The 23091-nt window shown below is 41.6% G+C and overlaps 1 long non-coding RNA gene across 1 annotated transcript in view; it reads left to right on the top strand.

Annotated features, from left to right (window-relative positions):
- LOC143706765 (uncharacterized) overlaps window positions 1–23091 on the top strand; it is a 613694-nt gene that overhangs the window by 156170 nt on the left and 434433 nt on the right. The window lies entirely within an intron of this gene.

The following is a 23091-nucleotide window of genomic DNA, read 5'->3' as shown; positions in this document are numbered from 1 at the left end:
GAAGCGTTAAGGAAAGACTTGGTAGATATTAAGATACCTTTAGGAAGAAATGAAGTTAGATCAATTATTAATAGAGAAATAATAAGAATATGGCAACAAAGATGGGAAAGTAGCAGTACAGGTAGGCTGTATTATAGTATTGTAAAATCAGTAGGGAAAAAAGAATCGTGCTATGGAAGACATAGAAAGGAAACGGTAATGATTTCTAGACTAAGGATGGGTCATACAGGGTTAAAATCAACACTGGCATTAATTGAAAAGCATGGAAATGGTATGTGCGATTAATGTGGTGTTATTGAAACAGTAGAACATGTGTTTTTTAAGTGTAGTAAATATGAAGAACAGCGTAGCGGTCTTTTTAGTAATATAAAGAACAGGCCAGTGAATATCATGGACCTATTGGGAAAGGGTTTGAGTGATAGACAGAGGTTTAAGGACCTGATAACATTTTTAGAGCTTACAGGGCTAGATCACAGGATCTAGAGCCTGAGGAGGAAGAGCAAGTAGCTCTGGTCATCCTAGAGGTTGAGGTGCTCAGTGTGGAAGCTGGAGGAGCTGAACACGCAGCGTCAGCTGAAGCTCGGGCTCTGATACTCTGGGATGTTAAAGTTTTTTTTTTTTTTTTATCAGATCCATTACTCATGTGCACAAGGTATACACTAGGTGGTGGTAATACTCCAAAGGAGTGAACGGCCATAAAACGGAAAGAAGAAGAAGAAGAAGAAGAAGGCCTTGTTAGTCTTCTCCGTTCTGTATGTTGTAACGGGTTACCCGTTCCTATTTCCAGTTGCTTTCCCTGGTGAGTCGGTTGATTTATTGCTCTTTCTCTTAGTCGTAGTAGATCATGGTGTAAATATGTGTTTTTCATTAGGAACCTGGGTGTGCGTGAAATGGCAAGCACAGGTAGCATAAAGCTCATTGTAGTCTAAATTTAACCTATGAGGTAAGACATTTTTTATTGTGGGTTTTCTCATATTCTGTGAGGGGGGAAATCTTTTGAAATTGATGCACTATTTGTGCTTTTATTGTATTCTTATTGCAGGTGCGGCCCAGAGCGCTAGCTGCTGTCTTTTTTTAATATATATATCCGCCTTTTTCCTGGTTAGCGAATTTACCCATGATTCATAGCGGGTCTGAACCGGAAGCCGGTTGTCCTTTTCCGGTTCGAAGCTTTATGAAGATTAAGCGCCGCTTGCTCAGAACGCCGCAGTGATGTGCTGGTTAGAAAATATGTGAAATAAGTAGGGCTGCCCCTGCCCGTGCACGTCTGAAGTTGGGTTGGAAGTTATGTATACTATATGGGAGAGAATGCTAAACCATAACGAGCGTTTTCGTAATATATTTCCTATTCTGCATCTCAACGCACGCATAAGCTTGCCACAAAAACCCCGGGAAAAGGAATGATTATGCATTAAACATTTGAATTGTTTATTAATAACTAGTGTTTTCTGTAAGTGTCGACTGCAAAGATAAATTTGATGATACTGACTCGCCATCTTCACAGTAGTGAACGATCCTATAGAGAGAAATGCACACTTCATACGAATTAACCTATAGGCTTCTTAAGCAGAGAGCAGCCCATTTCTGCTCGTTTTAATTATTTTGTTTAAAAGTACACATTTCAAGCTTTCAATAGATATACTTATCATGTATGTGAGGCAAGTAACTTAGGCTATACGCTGAGTTTCGTTGATAAATAAGACGCGCTCCAGTTCACGAGCCCTCGCCTCCGTGTCCTGTATATCTACTATTTGTGCTTCTTATTTATTATTCCAGGCAATTTGTTGATAAAACATTGATAAAAATGAAGATACAATTTATACTAAACGAAATTCACTTTAAAGAAAGGCTTTCTACAAAACAAAACTTAAGTGGTCAAAATCATGTCTGAGCCATTCCAAATGTTTTCCGATATATTGGGCATCTTATGATCATATCTGACTCATCTTATGCGGTTCCCTTTTCATATAAGCAACATAGATGAAATAAATAAAAAAACATTATATTGTGAAACTTAAATATAAAACGTATGAGCTCATGTGCTCTGGTGTGTAGCCTATAGCCTTAACATGTATGTGTGCGTGATGTGATGGAGGGGTGCGATTCTCGAATATTAATTGCATAATACCCAGCGATCTTCGAATATTATTTTTGCTTGAAATGCCCGTCCCTACTGGTAACGTATTACACCTTTTTCGTTGGATGCTTCAGTTTTAGCGCAGCTAACCAAAAACGTCTACTCTCTGGTATTGAATGTAGCTGATACAGAACTGGACATAGGCATTCTCTCCTTTTTATCTTATGCTCAAAGCACCCAGTTTCTAAAAAGTTTTTTTATCTTCTTTGAATTGTTAAAACAACTAACAACAGCACATGTAGAGCCTGAACTCATTCTCTCACTGCTAATACAGTACGAACCGGAAGTAGGCAACCGGAGTCGTCGTCATGGCGCCGCCCATTGTTTAGAGCAGAATAAGGTGGATATATATATACCCGTTTGTGTTGCTGTTTCATTGTCCTGTACGAACGGCTGTTTCATTGTCCTGTTCGTACGGCTGACTGCAGTGGATGTTTGCGGTTTCGAACCGCTGTATTGACCGAGCTCTTTAACGACTTCTGCCCTATATCGGTCTGTATGAAAGGTGTTGAAGCATTGGACATGCCTGTTTTATGGGCTATTAAATTAAACTAACATGGTGGTAGTTTGGTCCGTTAAAGCAGCCTGAATGATCTAAAATATTATTAGTTGTGATGTTAAATATTGTGTCAGTTTGATTGTCTATGTAATCTTTTCCTTTTTTTTCTTCGCTTGGTATTAAAAATGTATTTTCCAGTGTATGTCCGCATGTGAATTATTTGACCGGTGATACTGAGGCTTAGCAGAAGAGGAGTGTATTTGTTTTCTTTTGATATTGTTTCTTTATTTTCGTGTATCACTTGCTTTAAGAACTTTTATTCACTGGTTTGTCCCTCCGGCTAAAGTGGATTAATTGCGGTCTCTTATCAACTGTGGGTATTTAATTGGTAAACTGTGTATGAGATCTATTTCTAGGACGTTTTAAAATGAATGTTTCCTGTGTGAAATAAACTTTGTATACTTTTGGAAGTCACGTCTCTGTCTTTGACACAATCCGAACCAGCAGGGTCCTTCATATTGTTGTAATTCTTTTGGGTTTAATTCTTTTTGGGGTATTGTTTATTTTTATACTTTCCTGGGCGAAGTAACATAGGTGGCGTAGTGTTTTTTTTATATATATTTTTTTTTATATATGTTTAGCCAAAGGTTACACTTACAAGATTGATAATATCAGGGAGAAAATTATAACTATGCAACCATCTACTACAGTATTGCATCAGTCAGTGCATTGTACACTCCTTGAGGAAAAATTTCATTCATTCATTGCTATAGGAGAGGAAGAATTTTCCAAACTCGTTAAATCCTCTAACTCGACAACATGTATGCTAGACACCATACCGACTAAGTTATTGAAAGAAATGCTTCCAGAGGTCATAGATCCTATTCTTAAAAACATTAATTCCTATTTGTCATTAGGATACTTGTCAAAAACTTTTAAGCTGGCTATGAATAAACCGTAACTTGATCCTGCAGAATTAGTCAATTACAGTCTGATCTCGAATCTACCATTTCTGTCAAAGATACTAGAAAAGGCAGTATCCTCACAACTATGTTCCTTTCTAGAAAGAAATTGTATCTGCGAGGATTTTCAGTCAGGATTTAGACAGTACCATAGTACTGAGACAGCTCTCAGAGTCACAAATGATTTGCTTTTATCATCCAATCGTGGTTGTATCTCTCTATTAGTGCTACTCGATCTTAGTGCTGCATTTGATACTATTGACCACAACATTCTTTTAAATAGACTCAAATTATGTTGGCATTAGTGGATTTGGATTAGCATGGCTTAAATCATACTTATCTGACTGTTATCAGTTTGTTGCAGTAAATTAAGAGATGTCTTATCGATCACAAGTTCAGTATGGAGTACCACAAGGCTCAGTACTGGGACTACTGCTGTTCACTCTGTACATGCTACCCTTAGGAAATATCATTAGGAAGCATGGCATTAGTTTTCACTGTTATGCTGTCGAAATTTACCAATTCGCAAAATTAACGGAATGCATAGCTGATATATAAAATCTGGATGACTAGTAATTTCCAACTACTTAATTCTGAAAAAAACAGAGATTCTAATTATTGGACAATAAACTTCCTCACGTAATAACCTAGAATACTGTCTAACACTTGATGGCTGCTCTGTCAAGTCTTCGTCGTCAGTTAGGAACCTGGGTGAGCTCTTTGATACCAATCTTTCATGTGAAAGTCACATGTCTAGTATCTGTAAAACCGCATTTTTCCATTTTAAAAATAGATTTAAATTATGTCATATGCTCTCAATGACGAATGCAGAACAATTAGTTCATGCGTTCATGACATCAAGGCTAGATTATTGTAATGCTCTTATGGCTGGTTGCCCTGCCCGCGTAATAAACAAACTACAGCTGGTCCAAAACACAGCAGGTAGAGTTCTTACTAGAACCAGGAAGTATGACCATATTAGCCCAGTTCTATCAAAACTGCATTGGCTCCCTATTAAACATTGTATACATTTTAAAATATTGCTGATTACCAACAAACCACTAAATGGTTTAGCTCCCCAGTACTTGAGCGAGCTCTTAACGCATTATAGTCATTCACGTCTATTGCGATCTCAAAATTCCGGCCAGTTGATAATACCTAGAATATCAAAATCACATGCTGGTAGTAGATCCTTTTCCTATTTAGCACCTAAACTTTGGAACAGTCTTCCTAACATTGACCAGGAAGCAGACACACTCTCTCAGTTTAAATCTAGATTAAAAACACATCTCTTCAACCTAGCATACACATAGAACATTATACATTCCTATTATTCAAATCAGTTAAATGATTATTAGGGCTGCATAAATTAGGTCAGCCAGAACCGAGAACCCTTCCTATAACACCTGATGTACTTGCTACATCATAATAACAATGGCATCTATGGTAATTTTAGTCTTTCTGTTTATTCTGAGGTTAACTATAATCAGCCGGACCCGGGCTGTATCCAGATCAGATGGTGGAATTTCACCTCGACATGACCACAACACATTCCTGAAGTGTCAGCAGAGATTGTGTCAACTAGACTCTCCCCTGTGAAGGCCTCATCGACACGACAGCCATCGGCACTGATCCTCAACAAACCCATCTCCATACGCCCGTGATGACTCCGTTCTTCATACAGATGAACTGCATACTATGATTGTAAAGGTTTGAAATATTGAGAAGTGCAATGGCTTACACTAATAACTATCTAACATTATTCCAAGCAATTAGTCCCATGTGCAGTGTCCATTGCAAGCTCAGCTACACAGTTCAATAAATCCACTTCAGAAACGTTGTTGAGATAAAAGATGAAAATCTCCAGTTTTTATTCCTTGGTTTCCGATTTACAAAAGAAAATGTGAGCTGAATAATACAATTATTCTGATTGCTAATGAAATAAAAGATTCTTAATAGAAATAGCTATAAGTTAGCAGTTAGCAGGTAAGAAAACCGTTCGCTTCCACAGCTCTCAATATCTGAGTCACATAATGAGAATCAACATAATGTAGTCGGAGTTGGCCTGTTCTTAAAAAGGCAGTACACTGTTTTTACCAAATCTACAAGCACATTAATAATAGTATGCTTTTACCTTTTAAGTATTATTTAACCATTACATGAACTTCTAAATTAAATTATTTACCTGTTTAACATGAATTCTTATTCAAATTACTATGAATTATACTTTGGCCTCTACAATGATGTTCCGATCCAATCTGACCTCTGCCTTTTAACGCTGCCTGAATCATAATCATTCACTGTTCGTTTGTTGGCCCCCTGACTGAGCCTGGTTTCTCCCAAGGTTTTTTTCTCCATTCTGACACCTGATGGAGTTTTGGTTCCTTGCCACTGTCGCCTTTTTCGCCTTTCTTCGCCTTTCTTTGCCTTTCTTCGCCTTTGTCTCCATTGGCTTTTGGCTTGCTTAGTTGGGGACATTTACTTTTATATTTTACAATATTATTATAGCATTATTTTCCTGTTATCTCTGCTTTGAAACAATCTGTATTGTAAAAAGTGCTATATAAATAAAGGTAACTTGACTCATGATTAAGTCATGCTAGTAACAATACACACCAATGGATGAATACTTTCCTCCCTTTGTACAGGCAAGGCTGCAAGGGACTGTTACTTCAAATTCCGGGTCCCAGGAGCATCTTTGTTCTTGATGTCCTGTTTTGATTAATTAAACTGAAGCTGCATAGTATCTCTTAGCAGAGACAAACGCACCAGTTCACTTTATCTCTGTTCAACTAGCAGCCATAACAAGGGAAATGGCCTTCACAACTACAGCATGCTGGTCTGTGATGTAATACCAATCCAATTAACAAGCTCGATGCATGGCACTCCGGAACTAATGGTGTCTCTGTCTAGTGATACTGTTTGTAGAGAGAAATATATTCACAGAATTTCCGTTTGAAATTTGAGCTTGATAATGATAATTGTAAAAAAAGTTTTAATCAAATGGCAAACGTCTTTGTCTAGATAAGGATATTTAATTTATTAAAATTACATATGCAATGATTGAATAACAGTTATTATTTTTCAATTTATTTTCACAAATGACACAATAAACATTAAATATTGTTTAAAATACAAATAGAATGTTTTGTTTGTTTCATTGTTTTTGACTGTTTTACTATTTTAATAAACTTGATGTGTTTATATCCAGCTGATGTGGGCGTAGGCATGTTTGCATGTCTTGTCTCAGATCATTTGCGTTTGAATAGTGCGCGCTCTCCATGGGCGTGGCACATTAACGGGTAATGAGGTATAATTAGCTGAAAAGAAAAAGACTGACATCTCTCTCTTTTCATACAGATTACATAAACTGCGAATATTTGTATTTTATATAAATTACTTCATTTAAAAGAAGATAATTCAAGCTTCATAAAGAAAAATCTCTTGTGTACGACACACAGCAGGGGGGGGGGGGGGTTCAGGCCTCAAAGATGTTATCTCCTCAGAGCCAAGCCAGAATGGAGACCAGAGCACATTCAAACACACACACACAAGAACCTTTCTCCAATATCCTCACTGTAAGGACTGGGCGAGGGGTGAATCTGAATAACTAAATACATCCTAGCTAAAATCCCATTGCCTTCAGGCCCAAAAAGCCTGGATGTAAATTAACACACACACACACACACACACACACACACACACACACACACACACACACACACACACACACACACACACACACACACACACACACACACACACACACACACACACACACACACACACACACACACACAACCACACACGCATCCCCCACAAGTGAAGCCCGCTCAGGACAGAGCGTGGTGTCCAGTTACGAGACATTTTTATGACTGACTGGAATGTCCCAAAGAAGGTGATTCTAAAGAGAAAGAAACTTCTCTTTTTAGACATTTAACCAGATATATTCGATGTGTTTTTATGTGTGTCCATTTGCCCATGTCACATTGGAATGACTATGATTTTATCGTAGCTTAAAGTGAATTATAAATACCTTCATTATGCATTTCAAATATAACTGTCTATTCCCATAACTTGTACACATAGTTCTGGACACCTCCAGAATGCTTTCGGTGTGATCAATCAGAATACGTACAGTAATATCCAGTAAAATATAGTTTACTATGTTTTCCATCTTTGGAGTGAAAAGAGACCAAAACTAACATCACTGGTGTTCTTAGATAACAGCGTTTACGACCCAAAGGAATGTTCACAGAACTGTGGCTCTCTCTGAATTCTAACCAAGGAGGAGAAATGAATCCTGTATTCATATATATATATGCTATTATATATCCACTTGAGAATTGTATGAACAATGTATCTAAGTTCCCTATTTCATGAGTTGCCTTTTTGTGGTTTGGTCTATGTTTCTCGACAACTCTAATGCGATAATGTTTTAAACTTTGCCAACTAATGTTTAACCAAATCCATTTGTGTCAAGTTTGGTCTCGATAAACTTCATTCCCCATTTGTTAATTGACATTACATTTTGCTAAACTTTGTGACACATTAGTATTATAAGAATTGTGAAGATTCTTCTCTTAAACACCCAATGAAACTAGAGATTTAAATGCCTGGTTATAACACAAAGGGTCATAAAATCTCCCTCCAAAGGGACAGCTCCTGATTGGACCCTCTTCCAAAAGAAGGCGGAAACGTCAGGTCTTCAAAAGGACTGAATACCAGTTTATCGCTCTCTTACTTCTCTTGTCCTCGTGTCATAATGTAACGTCTCGCCTCCGGGCGAGCTCTTCGCCTTTCTTTTATTTGTTTCTAGTTTAGTTTGTGTTTTTCAGTCTTAGATAAGTCTCCGTGTTTAATTCCAATCGACGAGTGAAAAGAACACCGCGTGACATATCTCTTCAGCAAATCCATCTACAAGGGACCTTTAAACGAGCGCACGCTCGTTTTGAAGGAGAAACACGCGCACGTGACCACGTGGCGAGAGACGCACACACGCTTCTTCACCAGCCATGCAAAGATGTGACGTTAACTCTGCGTGATTTCCCAATAGAGATCTTTATTTATTTTCTTTGTTAGTCAAAGTTTTGTTTTCCGTAGTCGACTCTGTTCACTTCCACAAAGTGAAACGAACTTAGCCGAACTATTTTCCTTTGGTAATGTTACCCCAAAGACTTGGAAACTCCGTTCAACACGCGCGCCAAGCAGCACCCAGTGACGCTTCCTAAAGGACTCCGCTCACGCACGCGCAGGAATGCCGCGACACAGAGAGACCCAGAAACTTAAGTATATCTCTTTATAGAGCTTCTAAGGAGCATTAAGATGATGTGTTCGTGTTGTTACAGACAGGGGACTGTCAGGGTGAATGTTGCCAATGCTCTCTCTCTCTCTCTTTCTCTCTCTCTCTCTCTCTCTCTCTTCCCCTCTCACACGTGTTTCCATTGTCCACACTCTATGCATATCTCGTTCATCGATGCCTGATCGTGTTTTGTTGTTTATTATGTTTGTAAATACATATATCCCATGTAACCGTTGTAAATACATAAGTAGTTCTGCCTTATTAAATTCATTATATTCATTTGATTGATGCACTGCCTTTTTGCTCATTTTCAAGTCCCTTAAGTGTCAAAAGATCTTATAGCAACAAGCTTACAAATTAAAGATACTTTAAAGAGTATGTGTTTATAGGGCAGGAAACCCAATTCTTGTGGCCACAGAATTGCTTTTCCTGAAATCCTATAAAGTAAGATGATATTGTGGATTCCCACAAATATTAGTCTGACAATTGAGCTAATTAATTTAGCCTGTTTTGTAAGACGTGGTCCGGGTAGTTAATTGCAATCAACTTGTGGTTAAGTGCAAGGATACACAGACATGCATGCAGGTAAAATGACATATCATCCCTTATCGGGAGTTTTATTAACATGTAAGACTGATCTAATCCAAACATGTATGAATAATTATTAATTACCAATTATTAATTATGATATGCAAATTCCCAACGGATTAGATCCGCCCCAGAGTCTTTACATGTTTATTTTTCTTTATTTGACAAAAAGCAAAAAAAAACCTTTGTTTTTATTGTGAGTATACACAAAAAAATAGACACTTAACAGGATCGAATTATGTATAACACTACTGTGATCTGTGAAATGAAAATCAACAGAGTATTTTGAGTCTATTTTGCACTGATAAGAAAAAAAAAATGAGCTGGTATCGCCGGCGATACCTTAGACCTCAGAGGGGTTAACAGGACACAGGTGAAGGAGTTGACTAATTAGACAGACAGGGGAAAACTGGGTCACAGGACTAAACCAAAAACACAATGAAACATAGGAGACAGACCATACATGTAACAGTATGCCCGAGGGGGAACCAGAAATCCATGGGACAGAGGCTAAGCTGGTGGGACCGAGGATGGAGGCTGAGCTGAAGGTGCAGTCAGGTCAACGGCTTACCAAGGCCAGGGGATGAGGGAGCTCGGAGAAGCCATATGGCCGATGGTTTCCAGTGAAGCCGAGGGAGGGCGGAGCCAGGGTGGAGCTAATGTGTCACCAGGCCGAGGTGGAGCAATTGACACAGAAGCTGGAGCTGGACACTCTCCGTCCTTATCATCGGTACAGGTTTGTCTCTTGCGGGTGGCTGGTCTCCACTGTCTGCGGTGGGCTCAGGCAACATCTCCGTCACGTTGTTCACTGGTGGTGGTCGGCTGGTCTCTAGCAGTGGAATGGGGCTGGAGGCAAAGTCATCCTCTGCAAGGCCGATGGTTAGTGATGTGACATTTGAACCGAGGCGTCGGAGCTTGTGTCGAGAAAAAATGGGCGTGCCAGATGAAGCCGCGATTCGAGGCTTGTGTTGTTAACGTGAAAATCACGTGACTAATGACAAACGAGGCCTCGGTTTGTGTGGAAACGTCATCGGTTCGGTTTGAGTGTCGAAACTCACGCCACCTTGTGGGTGTTGTCAGGAGTAGCAGACGCAGTTGTAGTAGTGTCAGAGTCAGAGTTAGAGAACTCTCATTGTCATTGTCGTTATTGTGTCATATGTGTTGTTAGGGCTGTATATTATTACATTATATCAAGTTAGAATACTTATAGTATATTGTTATTATTAATTATAGTAGCTATATTATAGTCTTGTTATACTAATTAGATAAGATAATTTGGATTGCTTTGGATTTTTGGATCTGGACTGGACTGCTTATTGTTTTGGATTGCCCTTTTGGATTTGTTTGCTTATTGCGACTCTTACTTTTTCCTGGTAAGGGAGCCGCAAGAAAGAGGAGATCCTCCCCTGTCTGGCCTCAACAGAAGCATCAGTATCCTCATTTATACCAGCTGGCACTGGCATTTTTATGTTCCCCTGCATCCTCTGTTCCTTGTGAAAGGATCTTTTCCAAGGCTGGAGAGGTTTTGTCCAAGATGAGGAATCGTCTAAACCCCAACACACTTGAAAATTGTTTTGTTTCTCAATGAAAATCTATTGTAATCCTTCCTTCACCCACCCCAAACTGCAGTGTTGCAGTTTGCTCCTCTAAATCCCCAGTCCCATAAGCACAACACTGCACTAAAACTAGTAACAGTTCACTGCACAAAACACCCCAAAAACAATTCTTAACTTTTTCCACCCCAGACTAATCTGTTGCAGTTTACTTTATTACACTCCCTCCACCATAAGCACTGCACTCAAGACAGTGTCACTTTTGTTGTTCATACTGACACTATCCAAACAATTTATGAATAATTAATTAACTGTGTGTGTGACAGTTGTCTCTGCACAAGTAAATTCAGACAGAGAAAGATAGGCTACATATTTTATTTTATACCCAGGCAATGGACAAATGTCTTCTCAGGTCTTTTTATTATTGCAAATGAAAGGTCACAGACTTTAATAGTGAGAAGAAAATAAATAAATAAATAAATAAATAAAACAACGTGTGTTTGGGTGGGGGGTATTAGTTTGCTCAGATCATTGGTTCAGAATTAATTAATTTGTCTGCTACTTCTTTGCACAGTAACTAGGTGTCACTAGTGAGCAATGCTGAATGAAGCTTCGAGTAATGAACCTTTGGGTGAAGCAATGGGCTGCGAGGTCTCAGTGGTTCAGGAAGCCTCATTTTGCCATCACTACCAATGGTGAATGGTGAATTGTTGTTCACCAGCACCCACTCCATGAATACGGCAAAATCCTCCTTCGGAGCAGAGCGGTCTGTGTAGTGTGTCTGACACGCAAGCTGGATAAATTCACAAGTGTGTTCTTCCAGCGGGCGGTCTCCCTGCTCCAGGCAGAGAAGCTGGACGGTGGGTGGAGCCATAGGGGGGAAAAACAGAAAAATAAGCTGAAGGAAAAAAACAAAATCACTGTTTGGTACATTTTTCTGTGGTAGTGGAAATAGCACGAAGACGAAGGAGGATGATAATACTAATAATTGTCTTTAATGACAAAACACAGGAATCAGGAGAAAACCACACTTAATATTAAAGAGAACGGATGAAGACTGAGGGAGAACACAGGGTCTACATACACAAAGCAAACAAAAGTACCTTAATTAGATAATTAACAGGACACAGGTGAAGGAGATGACTAATTAGACAGACAGGGAAAACTGGGTCACAGGACTAAATCAAAAACACGATGAAACATAGGCCCTGTTTACACGAGTACGCTCGCGTGTGAAAACATAAAAATATTTTATCAGATGTGCCTTTTGTTTACACGGCGACAGCGTTTTTGGGGCTTAAAAACGCAAAAAAGTGAAACCACCCTCCACAGTGGAAATCTTAAAAACGCTCCACGTCGCGTTCCCGTCTAAAGGGTAAAAACGCAAATCTGCTTACGGTGGCTCTCGTCGTGTACGCATTGACGTCACAGGCATGCGCCAGTACAGGAAAATAACAACCAACATGTCGGATTATTTCCATACGTCGGACCTTCAAATTGCCCTAGCAGCTCTGATAAACTTACTAGAGTCTTTTTGCTGTTCGCTTCCCCATGTTTTGATTTCGTGCTACTAGGGAGAGAAGTAGAAGGAAGGTTGTACGCAGGCACGCGGACTTGGTGTTGTTGTGTGGCAGTGCTTCACATTGCCACCTAGCCGCCTGGAGTGCATACTACATCGAATTTCACACACTTTTGCGTTACCATATGCACGCAGATTTCCCCCCCATAACGCTCGTCTAAACGCAGAATAAAAAGTGATAACGCAACCCCACTTTTGCATTTTTTCTTCAGATCGTTTCCATGTAAACATAGCCATAGTAGACAGACCATACATGTAACAATTAATACTATTCTGTGTAATATAATACTTGTGGTGTTATACATGTTCTTCTCAAAAAATTTGCATATTGTGATAAAGTTCATTATTTTCCATAATGTAATGATAAAAATTAAACTTTCATATATTTTAGATTCATTGCACACCAACTGAAATATTTCAGGTCTTTTATTGTTTTAATACTGATGATTTTGGCATACCGCTCATGAAAACCCAAAATTCCTATCTCAAAAAATTAGCATATTTCATCCGACCAATAAAATAAGTGTTTTTAATACAAAAAAAGTCAACCTTCAAATAATTATGTTCAGTTATGCACTCAATACTTGGTCGGGAATCCTTTTGAAGAAATGACTGCTTCAATGCGGCGTGGCATGGAGGCAATCAGCCTGTGGCACTGCTGAGGTGTTATGGAGGCCCAGGAAGCTTCGATAGCGGCCTTAAGCTCATCCAGAGTGTTGAGTCTTGCGTCTCTCAACTTTCTCTTCACAATATCCCACAGATTCTCTATGGGGTTCAGGTCAGGAGAGTTGGCTGGCCAATTGAGCACAGTAATATCATGGTCAGTAAATCATTTACCAGCGGTTTTGGCACTGTGAGCAGGTGCCAGGTCGTGCTGAAAAATGAAATCTTAATCTCCATAAAGCTTTTCAGCAGATGGAAGCATGAAGTGCTCCAAAATCTCATGATAGCTAGCTGCATTGACCCTGCCCTTGATAAAACACAGTGGACCAACACCAGCAGCTGACATGGGACCCCAGACCATCACTGACTGTGGGTACTTGACACTGGACTTCAGGCATTTTGGCATTTCCTTGTCCCCAGTCTTCCTCCAGACTCTGGCACCTTGATTTCCGAATGACATGCAACATTTGCTTTCATCCGAAAAAAGTACTTTGGACCACTGAGCAACAGTCCAGTGCTGCTTTTCTGTAGCCCAGGTCAGGCGCTTCTGCCGCTGTTTCTGGTTCAAAAGTGGCTTGACCTGGGGAATGCGGCACCTGTAGCCCATTTCCTGCACACGCCTGTACACGGTGGCTCTAGATGTTTCTACTCCAGACTCAGTCCACTGCTTCTGCAGGTTTTTGTCCACACTTTTTCCTTCCCACAGACTTCCCACTGAGGTGCCTTGAAACAGCACTCTGGGAACAGCCTATTTGTTCAGAAATTTCTATCTGTGTCTTACCCTCTTGCTTGAGGGTGCCAATGATGGCCTTCTGGACAGCAGTCAGGTCGTCAGTCTTACCCATGATTGCGGTTTTGAGTAATGAAACAGGCTGGGAGTTTTTAAAAGCCTCAGGAATCTTTTGCAGGTGTTTAGAGTTAATTATTTGATTCAGATGATTAGGTTAATAGCTCGTTTAGAGACCCTTTTCATGATATGGTAATTTTTTGAGATAGGAATTTTGAGTTCCCTTTCGTTGTCACTCCGAGTTGCGGATGACGACGAATGGGGTTTTGCTTAGAAAGCCTATCAACTTCGATTATTACAAAACGAGCCAATGGCAAAGAAATGCCATGGGTCTGCGGAATTTGCATGGCGTAACTCTGCCCCACCTCGTGGGTATAAAAGGAGGAGCCGGCAACATGCAGATATGTTTTCGCTTCGGAGCCAAGTCAAGTCAAGTCAAGTCAAATATATTTATATAGCGCTTTTCACAATACAGATTGTATCAAAGCTGCTTCACAGTATCAATCAAAACAACTTAACAATGTTTGTTTATTACTGGAAAAAAAAGACATCCAAGTTTGGTAGAGCTAATCAATGGTATGATTGGTTAATTAATTTGAATATCCAAGTATATTCTTCTCTCCACAAGCCATCTCTGAATTGTCAACTTCACAAACGAGTACCTCAAGTGTTGGTGTGACGGCGATCTACGGCGAGAGCGTGCTTCCTGCTGATCTGTTGCAGTGGTCTGCCAGTCGGTGCATTTCTCCCCGGGTGCTTCAACACTTGAGTTTTTTCTCACTAAAAGAGCTTACACGTGGCACGTCTTTTTAAAGATGTCTCGCCCGTGTACTTCTGGTTGCGGCAGATTGGTATCGGACTCTGATGGGCACGAGCGTTGCATAGTATGTTTGGGCATTGATCATGCTAGAGCAGCGCTCGTGGATGACTCATGTTCTCTCTGTGGGAACATGACCATCGCGTCATTACGGTCGAGACTCCGTGAACTCGCAAGAGTGAGAGTCCCCTCATCCACCCCCCGCTCTGCGGCTGGTGGCCAGGGTGACCTCAGGGTTACGGTCTGGAACAAGGCGCCGACTATGTGTCCGCGACCCCAGCCCCCCTCTTCAATGATGGTGCCCGCTAGCGAGCTGCTGATTCCCGCGGGTCTACCCTCTGGTGGCCCGCGTGTTTCAGTTGAAGCTACAGAGGAAGATGCCATGTCTGTTGCAGCATCACTAGGTGGGTTTGAGTCTTCTGGAAGTGAGGGCTCGTCACAGCTGCCACCTTCCGGTGTGCATACGGCTGTGCTCGAGTATGATCCGGAGCGGATCCGTCTGCTTAAAGCTCCCTTGTGCCAGGCCGGCCTCTTCGGCGGTGCAGTTGAAGATTTTGCCCAACAGTTTTCAACTGCCCAGAACCAGACCGAGGCCATCAGACACATTCTGCCCCGCCGGCCCGCTGCTACCTCCACCCAGCTGGCCGGGCAGACGCCTCGACCTGTTTCCCGCCGAGGGCACCCACCTGCGGCTCCCGCCCCTCCCGCCCGGACCACGCAGCAGCCTCCACCCAGGGCCGGTCGCGGAGGAAGCCGCAAGAAGGCGCCACTGCCCTCTCCTGCCCCGCCCCCCGCTAAACACTGGGCCAAGCGGCGCTCCTGAGACGGGCTGCTCAGGGATGATGATTGTTTCTCAGGAGGTGGTAGCAGGACCACTCCTTCCCCCGGTGGAGGGCCGGGGGAGAATCTTTTGTTCTCCAATCCCCCCTGCTCACCCACGGGTGGGCAGCACCCTAATGTGGTTAAAAAAACAGAAACAATCCCCTCTTCCCTGAGCTCACAGAGTTCTCGGGCGACACAGAGCGCCGCCCACAAGCCGTGCTCTCCTCGCCCCCCTCTGTCCAAGAGGCGGTTGACACGGCGTGCCGTCCACGGACCGCTTCGCCCCTGTCCCCCTCTGTTGCCAGACCCCTGGCAGAGCAGGCCCCCGCGGGACGACCAGCCTGGTCCTCCCCTGGCCCCCTCTGCCAGGGCGCGGTTGCTAACCGGCCCCCACACCGGTCCGCTATGCCGTCCACATCTGGGCCAGTTACTCCGCTTCGCTGCCCCTCCGGGGGGACGCCTGTGGTTTGCATGATCCTGCTGGTTCAGTTCCTGGGAGCCTGGCTAGAGCTTCCCCGTCTGTCCCGCTGGATCGCGCGGAACGTCAGGTTCGGCTATGCGATTCAGTTCGCACGGTCTCCTCCCCGCTTCAGGGGAGTCCGCTCCACTTTGGTCGGTGGCAATGCCCCCATCATGAGAGCAGAGATTGCCACCCTGTTGGCGAAGGGTGCAATCGAGACTTTCCTTCCAGCCGAGATGAGGTCCGGCTTCTACAGCCCCTACTTCATTGTCCCCAAGAAAACCGGTGGGTTACGGCCAATCCTGGACTTGCGCGTGCTGAACCGCTCCCCTCACAGGATGCCGTTCAAGTTGCTCACCGCCAAACGTGTTTTCGAATGCATACGGCCCCAGGATTGGCATGTGGAATTCTGTTAACCCTCTAAGGCCAGGGCAGATACGACGCTTCAGGGGGCCAGGGTGGATGTGACACTTCAGGGGCATAAGTGGCCATCTTGTCTGAAGACACCAACGTAGACACAGGTGTAGAGGCGGCCATCTTGTCCGAAGACAAAGGCGTAAGTCTTCCGTCACGACATGCTCTGAGACACAAAGGTTTAGGATCTGTATGATTACAAATTTTATTTAAATGTTTAATTTAGATTTCCAATACAATAGTAAAGTTTATAAATGATGAGACCAGGAAATCTCTGCAAACGGTAGAGGTTCCCAGCATCATATTCCTGACTGTTCCATCTCAGTACGAGAAGGCTAGGCCTTTCGTGTTCTCGTGTCTCACCGGGTGGAACTCATGCTGAGCAAGTTTGAACATCTGCTATTTTATTACTGAGACCGTTTGTCTTGGAGTTCTCATCTCAGTACGAGAAGTCTATGCCTTTCCTGTTCTCGTGTCTCATGCTGAGCAGGTTCCACAATCTGTATACCTTATTTACATTTGCTTTGTTTCAGAGAAGTCTTCACCTATATGTAATCCCTCCCCCTTGAAATGTATATAAACTACAATGTAAAGTTCCCTTAGTTAGACGATGTTGGAATGACTGCAGCTACCGACAAGCAATAAAGAACTTCTGCTTGGAAAACTTCCACCGTCTCCTGGTCTGAGCTTCTAACTTTTCTACAAAGAAAAAGATCACTACAGATGGTGCCGTGAGCCGGATAGAATTAACTTCACCTGAATCCAGATTGGAATTCAAGCTCAAAGATCTGACTGCATTCCAGAGAGAATCTTACCTGAATCCAGAACTGGAATCGCCACTCAACAAAGACTGAGTTCCAGAACTGAAATCTCCACTCAACAAAGACTGAGTTCCAGAGCTGAATCCTGAAGCTTCAAAGCTCAACAAAGAACAAACTTTTTTTTGACTGAGTTCCAGACGGAATTCTTTCCGTATAAACAACGATTTGGTGAGTTTCACTCTATTCAAAGAACCACTGAAGACCAGTTATCAGACAGCTGCAGTGTCTGGCTAACAAAGTTACCCTTTAAAAGTTTATTTTAAAGATGAAAGTATAGCCTCTACGTTGCTAGAGAAGGTATCCTCTAAAGTTACGGAAGGTTAACATTACGTGTTAATATTGGTGAACCTCTGTTCAAACAGGGATGTGTTTATCCTCTAAAAGTTAGGAAGGTGAAAGATCCTTTGCATTTCCTTTTATAGAAGATTAGAGTAACGTGCTAATATGTGACCCGTCACAGAAACCAGGGACACAAGTCGGCAGCACAACTTTCGAGCAAAATGAGAAAGAAAAGTTTTTTTTTCAAAATTGGTGATTTTCAATTTTTTGGAGAATCTGTTAATTGAAATCACGAAGAAGCCTCTCCATGTTTGAGATAGCAGTATTGGTATATTTAAAAGCTTACATTTTGAGGTTGAAATCTGCCTGTTTTCGGAGATTCTAGCATGCAGTAGGGGCGTGGCGTGTCATTGTCTGTGTGTATTTCCATACTGAATAACCCGGCGCTTTTGCCCCCGCCCTCCAAGTGAACCGCATGGCTACTTATTATGCTGTGCTCTGGCCGGCTCTATCTGATATCAAAATTCAATGAAGATGGATGCCGCAAAGATTGTCGCAGACGAGCTGAACCGTCTGGCAGTTACACCGAAAATGTTTTTGCCGCACTTCGTGGGCTCGGGAAACTGAACCGGAGGTATGGGTGCTTGAATACGGCGGCTCGGCTCGCTGACAGCGGTGGCTGGCTGTTTCATATGTGACGTCCCGATTGCTTTGAATGGGGAACGTTTTGTGAACAGGGAACAGAGTTAATGGACTGGCAACAATCTCCATAGAACATGAACTGGCACAGAGAATCGAAATAGAGGATGCAGTTAAGACCTTTGCTGCGATGAAGGCCTGCCGTGCGTGTTTCTGAGATGTAAGTTAAGCTTCATTTGCTCTTTAGTCGTTATTTAAGATGCTGAACCTGCTGATGATATAATGTGCTTGCGGACATTTCATTTGTGTGTGTATACGCACATAAGAAAGTGGTGTAAAGAGATTTGCAACAGTATTTTGAGGAGGTGAAATGTGATTATTTGGAAAATTCCAGAAATGACTGCTTAAAGAAAAATGCCAGCAGGCATTTGCCTCCTGCATAAACTTTAATATTGTTGACATTTTGGGCACACGAGCGTTGCGGACTATTTGCGTTATATGTAGGCCTATGGCTTATTGGTCTTTGTGTGTTGTTGCTGGTTTTGCGTTATATGTATATGGCATATTGGTCTTTGTGTGTTGTTGCTGGTTTTGCGTTATATGTATATGGCATATTGGTCTTTGTGTGTTGTTGCTGGTTTTGCGTTATATGCAGGCTATATGGCATATTGGTCTTTGTGTGTTGTTGCTGGTACGTTGCAAATAGAGGGGCAGCACAATTGTTTTTCGCCTAGTGCGGCAGAAGTGCACTCATTCGAAATGCAAAAAAAGCTGTAAAGCACATGGAGGAGCTTTACAGGGGGTATGGCTTATCTAAATGAGATGTAAATGAGCCCTATTGTCACCCCCAGCAGCAGAGAGAGGTGAGAACTGCACAATCTTTAGAGGTCGTTTTCTCATCTATGAGCTTTTTTAAGTGCCTACTTTAAAATGGCCACAACTTCTCCAAATATTATCAGATTTCCACATATTACACATCGTTGGAAAGCTTGGAGATTACACTTTCAGAATCTATGAATAACTCAAAATGCCCCAGAACCGACTTGTGTCCCTAGTTTCCGTGACCGGTCACATATTTTGTGTGTTTCCCTTTGCTCTGAGCAAGGAAGGTTAACTGTGTTATCGAGTGTAGCCTCTTTTGATCAGAGAAGATTTAGTGTTTTTGGTTTGTTTTATCCTCTAAAAGTTAAGAAGGTGAAAGATCCTTTTGCATTTTTCTTTTAGGGAAGATTAGCATAACGTACTAATAGTTTGTGATGTGTTGGTAACAAGGAAGTTTAAAAATAGTTGATTTGTGTTAACAAGCGTACCCTCTGTGATCAGAGAAGTTTAGTGTTTGTTTGTGTGGTAACAAAGAAATCCACAAAATGATTAAGAAAAGTGCTAGACTAATCTCCACAACTAAAAAAGGTGGTCTTGCTACTCCTTTGTGGTCAGATAGCTAATTTAAAACACTGTTAGGAGAACAGATGAATCTTATAGTCACTGAAAAAGTTAGACAAGAACTAACACAGAAATATGAGATTCATCCAGATAATATTTGGTCTGTAGAAGAGTGTAAAAACGTACTAGGAGCAAGTATTCGCAAGAACAATGTGAAAGCCATAATTTGTTGCCATAGAGAATTTCTTTTAGCAAAAGCTACAGAATAGTCTTAACACAACTCAGAGCTAGAGAAAGAGAACAAAGAGCTACGTCCTAGAGTTTCCGCGTTGACCAAGAAATTGAACCGCAACAAAGATGCAGAAAAAACTGATGTGGAAGAAGTAAGTCAGCCTGATAACATTTACCCTGATTTACAAGCGTTCTTTGAAACAGATGTAGCCATCCAATCAGTCACTGATAAGCCTGTAAATTCAGTTTATGTGTGTGGAGCTAGAATAAGATCACAGGGAATTGAGGAAAATGAAAGTGTTTCTACCCACCCTTCTGTAGTCCGAATACAAACTTTCGCAAAAGCCCTTGGACCTAAGGATATAGAACGACTCTCTGAGAGTTTACCCTCACCTCGTAAACAGTTTTCTGAATTTAGAAGGGCATTGATCAGCAAAATTCGTCTATATGACATGTCGTTAACAGAAGTCACACAGTTAATGTCACAATTTTAACTGATTCTGAATTCAACAATTTTGAATCTGCAGTGACTTCTGAACTACAACATGCTAGTAGAGGCGATATGAGAGAAGGTGTTTTGAAAATCCTAAAGACTATCTTAGGACCCAAAATAGACTGGTCTAGAGTTACTAGCTGTGTACAAAAGAAAGAAGAAACGATTAATGAATATACTGAACGGTTTTGTCAGTCAGCTATAACTTACAGTGGAATAGTGGATGATTCTGAAAGTGTGCTCAATGACAAAGGACCACTAATTCGTATCTGGTCAGATGGCCTTGTAGCCGAATATAGAAGAGCTTTGCCATTCCTAGATCTAACTTGTTCTAACAGAACTCTCAGAAGTAACGTTGAAAGGTTAGCTGCATGGGAAAGAGATGCTGATGTTAAAGCCAAAGTGAGAGTAGCAGCAGCAGCTACATTTAGCACAGCAAAACAAGAAAACAGGTGGTCTAAAAAAGAAGGCAGCTGCCTGTGGAAGATTAGGACATTGGGAGAAAGAGTGTAGGAAGAAATTGCAAGATACAAAAAGAAATGCTATGCATAATTCTGCTCCTTCTCAGCCTGCTTACAACCCGGAAGCAGTTCCGCAAGTGTCCACTGAAACTTTAGGACAGCTTGTTCAGGCTCTTTTAAGAGCACAAAAAGACCAGGAAAAAAACTAATTGTTGGGGCTGTGAGTAGCTACCTTACCCCTGTAATCCATCATAATGACACAAGAATTTTTGTGAAAGGTAGCATACAAGAGAAAGAAATTGATTTTTTGCTTGATACAGGTGCAGAAATTACCATAATTCCTACAAAATTGGCTAAAGGTTTAGACATTCCGTACAAGAAAACCAAATTTTCTTTAACTGGCGTAATAGGTGAAGATTCTGATTTGTATGAAACCCCGCCCATAGATGTACAATTTGGCCCGAAAACTCTGACTACAAAATTGTTATGTGCTCCATTAAATACAGGTGCAATTTTAGGCATGGATCTCCTGAGACAAATACATCTAACTTTAGACGTGTCCTCAGAATCTGCTAGCATTAAAATTTCCTCAGCACAAGTTTCTACCAATAATGTGATCCCTCCTGAGTATGCTTTCTTACAGAATCATCCAATTTGGGCTAAAGACAAGGATGATTTTGGTTTGTTGACAGGTGTAGAACCAATTAAATTGACGGGGACTTCACCCCCGGTCACCAAACAATATCTGATCAATAAGGAAGCTATACAGGGGATCAAACCTATTGTAGAAAAGTTGCTGATGCAGGGAGTGCTAGTTAAAACCAATAGTCCCTGTAACTCGCCCATATGGCCCATCAAGAAATCCAATGGGACATGGAGACTTACAATAGACTACAGAGTATCCAATAAAAATATTGAAAAAATCACCCCTCTAGTGGCAGATCCTTCCACAATTTGTAATGGCATACCATTAGAGAGTAAGATTTTTTCAGTAATTGATATGTCTAATGGATTCTTTTCTGTACCGTTGCACTCTGACAGCCAGCCATGGTTAGCTTTCACAGTTGACAATGAGCAATACCAGTGGACACGTTTGCCACAGGGATTTCAAAACTCCCCAACCATATACCATCAGGCTGTCAGACGTGATTTGTGTGACCCAGAATGTCCGGTAAAACAGTCCACTATGATCCAATATGTCGATGATATTTTGATTGCCTCAACAGATCACGAGGTACATCAAACTGAATTGGCATCATTGTTGGACTATTTGCATAAGAAAGGACACAAATGCAGCTTTCACAAAGCTCAAATGGCTAAAAAGCAAGTCACATTTCTGGGTCAAATAATTAGTGCAGGAAATAGATCCATTACACAGGATCGAGCGGCTTCAGTCAAAGCCATACCCCCGCCTACTACCATTAAAACACTCCGATCATTTTTAGGAACAGCAGGTTACTGTAGACCTTGGATTGAAGACTATGCCTCAATTGCACAGCCGCTCTATGACTTGTTGAAAGGCCATGGTAAAGATTCTGAAACTGTTTGTATGGAAGAATGTCACCTCAAAGCGTTCAATGATTTGAAGAGAGCACTATGTCAAGGACCAGCATTAGGAATTGCCCAAACTGATAGACCATTTGTGCTTTATGTCCATGAACATTTAAGCTTCATGACTGCATGTCTAATGCAAGATCATGGGGGCAGTTTACGCCCAATTCATTACTATTATGGTAAACTTGACATAGTAGCTCAAGGTATGGGCCCATGCCTCAGAGCAGTACAGGCAGTGCATCTAGCGCTTCAGGCTTCATCAGGAATGGTGTTAGGACAGTCTGTAAACGTAAGATGTCCGCACGCAGTGTCCGCATTAATGAATCAAGCAAAAGTCACTTCTGTCACTTCCTCTCGCTGGGGAAATTGGTTAGCAACTCTCACAGCCCCGAATATTGTCTTACAGCGTGCACCTGTCACGAATCCGTCCTCATGTATGATGTCTGCTATGACTGAAGTTTTGTTAGAGGATGAAGGAGAAATGACACACGATTGTGTTACGCTTACATATACACCTATGAGTGAAGTAAAAGAAACTCCCACAGAGAATTCAGAATTTGAGTTGTTTGTTGACGGTTCAGCTCAAGTAATTGAAGGTAACAGATGAGCAGGTTATACAGTAACGTCCACCACGGAAGTGTTAGCTT

The sequence above is a fragment of the Siphateles boraxobius genome, unplaced genomic scaffold, assembly GCF_051911475.1.
Source record: "Siphateles boraxobius isolate OS27281-9 unplaced genomic scaffold, OSU_SipBor_1 41, whole genome shotgun sequence".
NCBI classification, from domain to species: domain Eukaryota; kingdom Metazoa; phylum Chordata; class Actinopteri; order Cypriniformes; family Leuciscidae; genus Siphateles; species Siphateles boraxobius.
The sequence above is the reverse complement of the archived record's forward strand: the minus strand, read 5'-3'. Positions and strand labels throughout refer to the sequence as shown.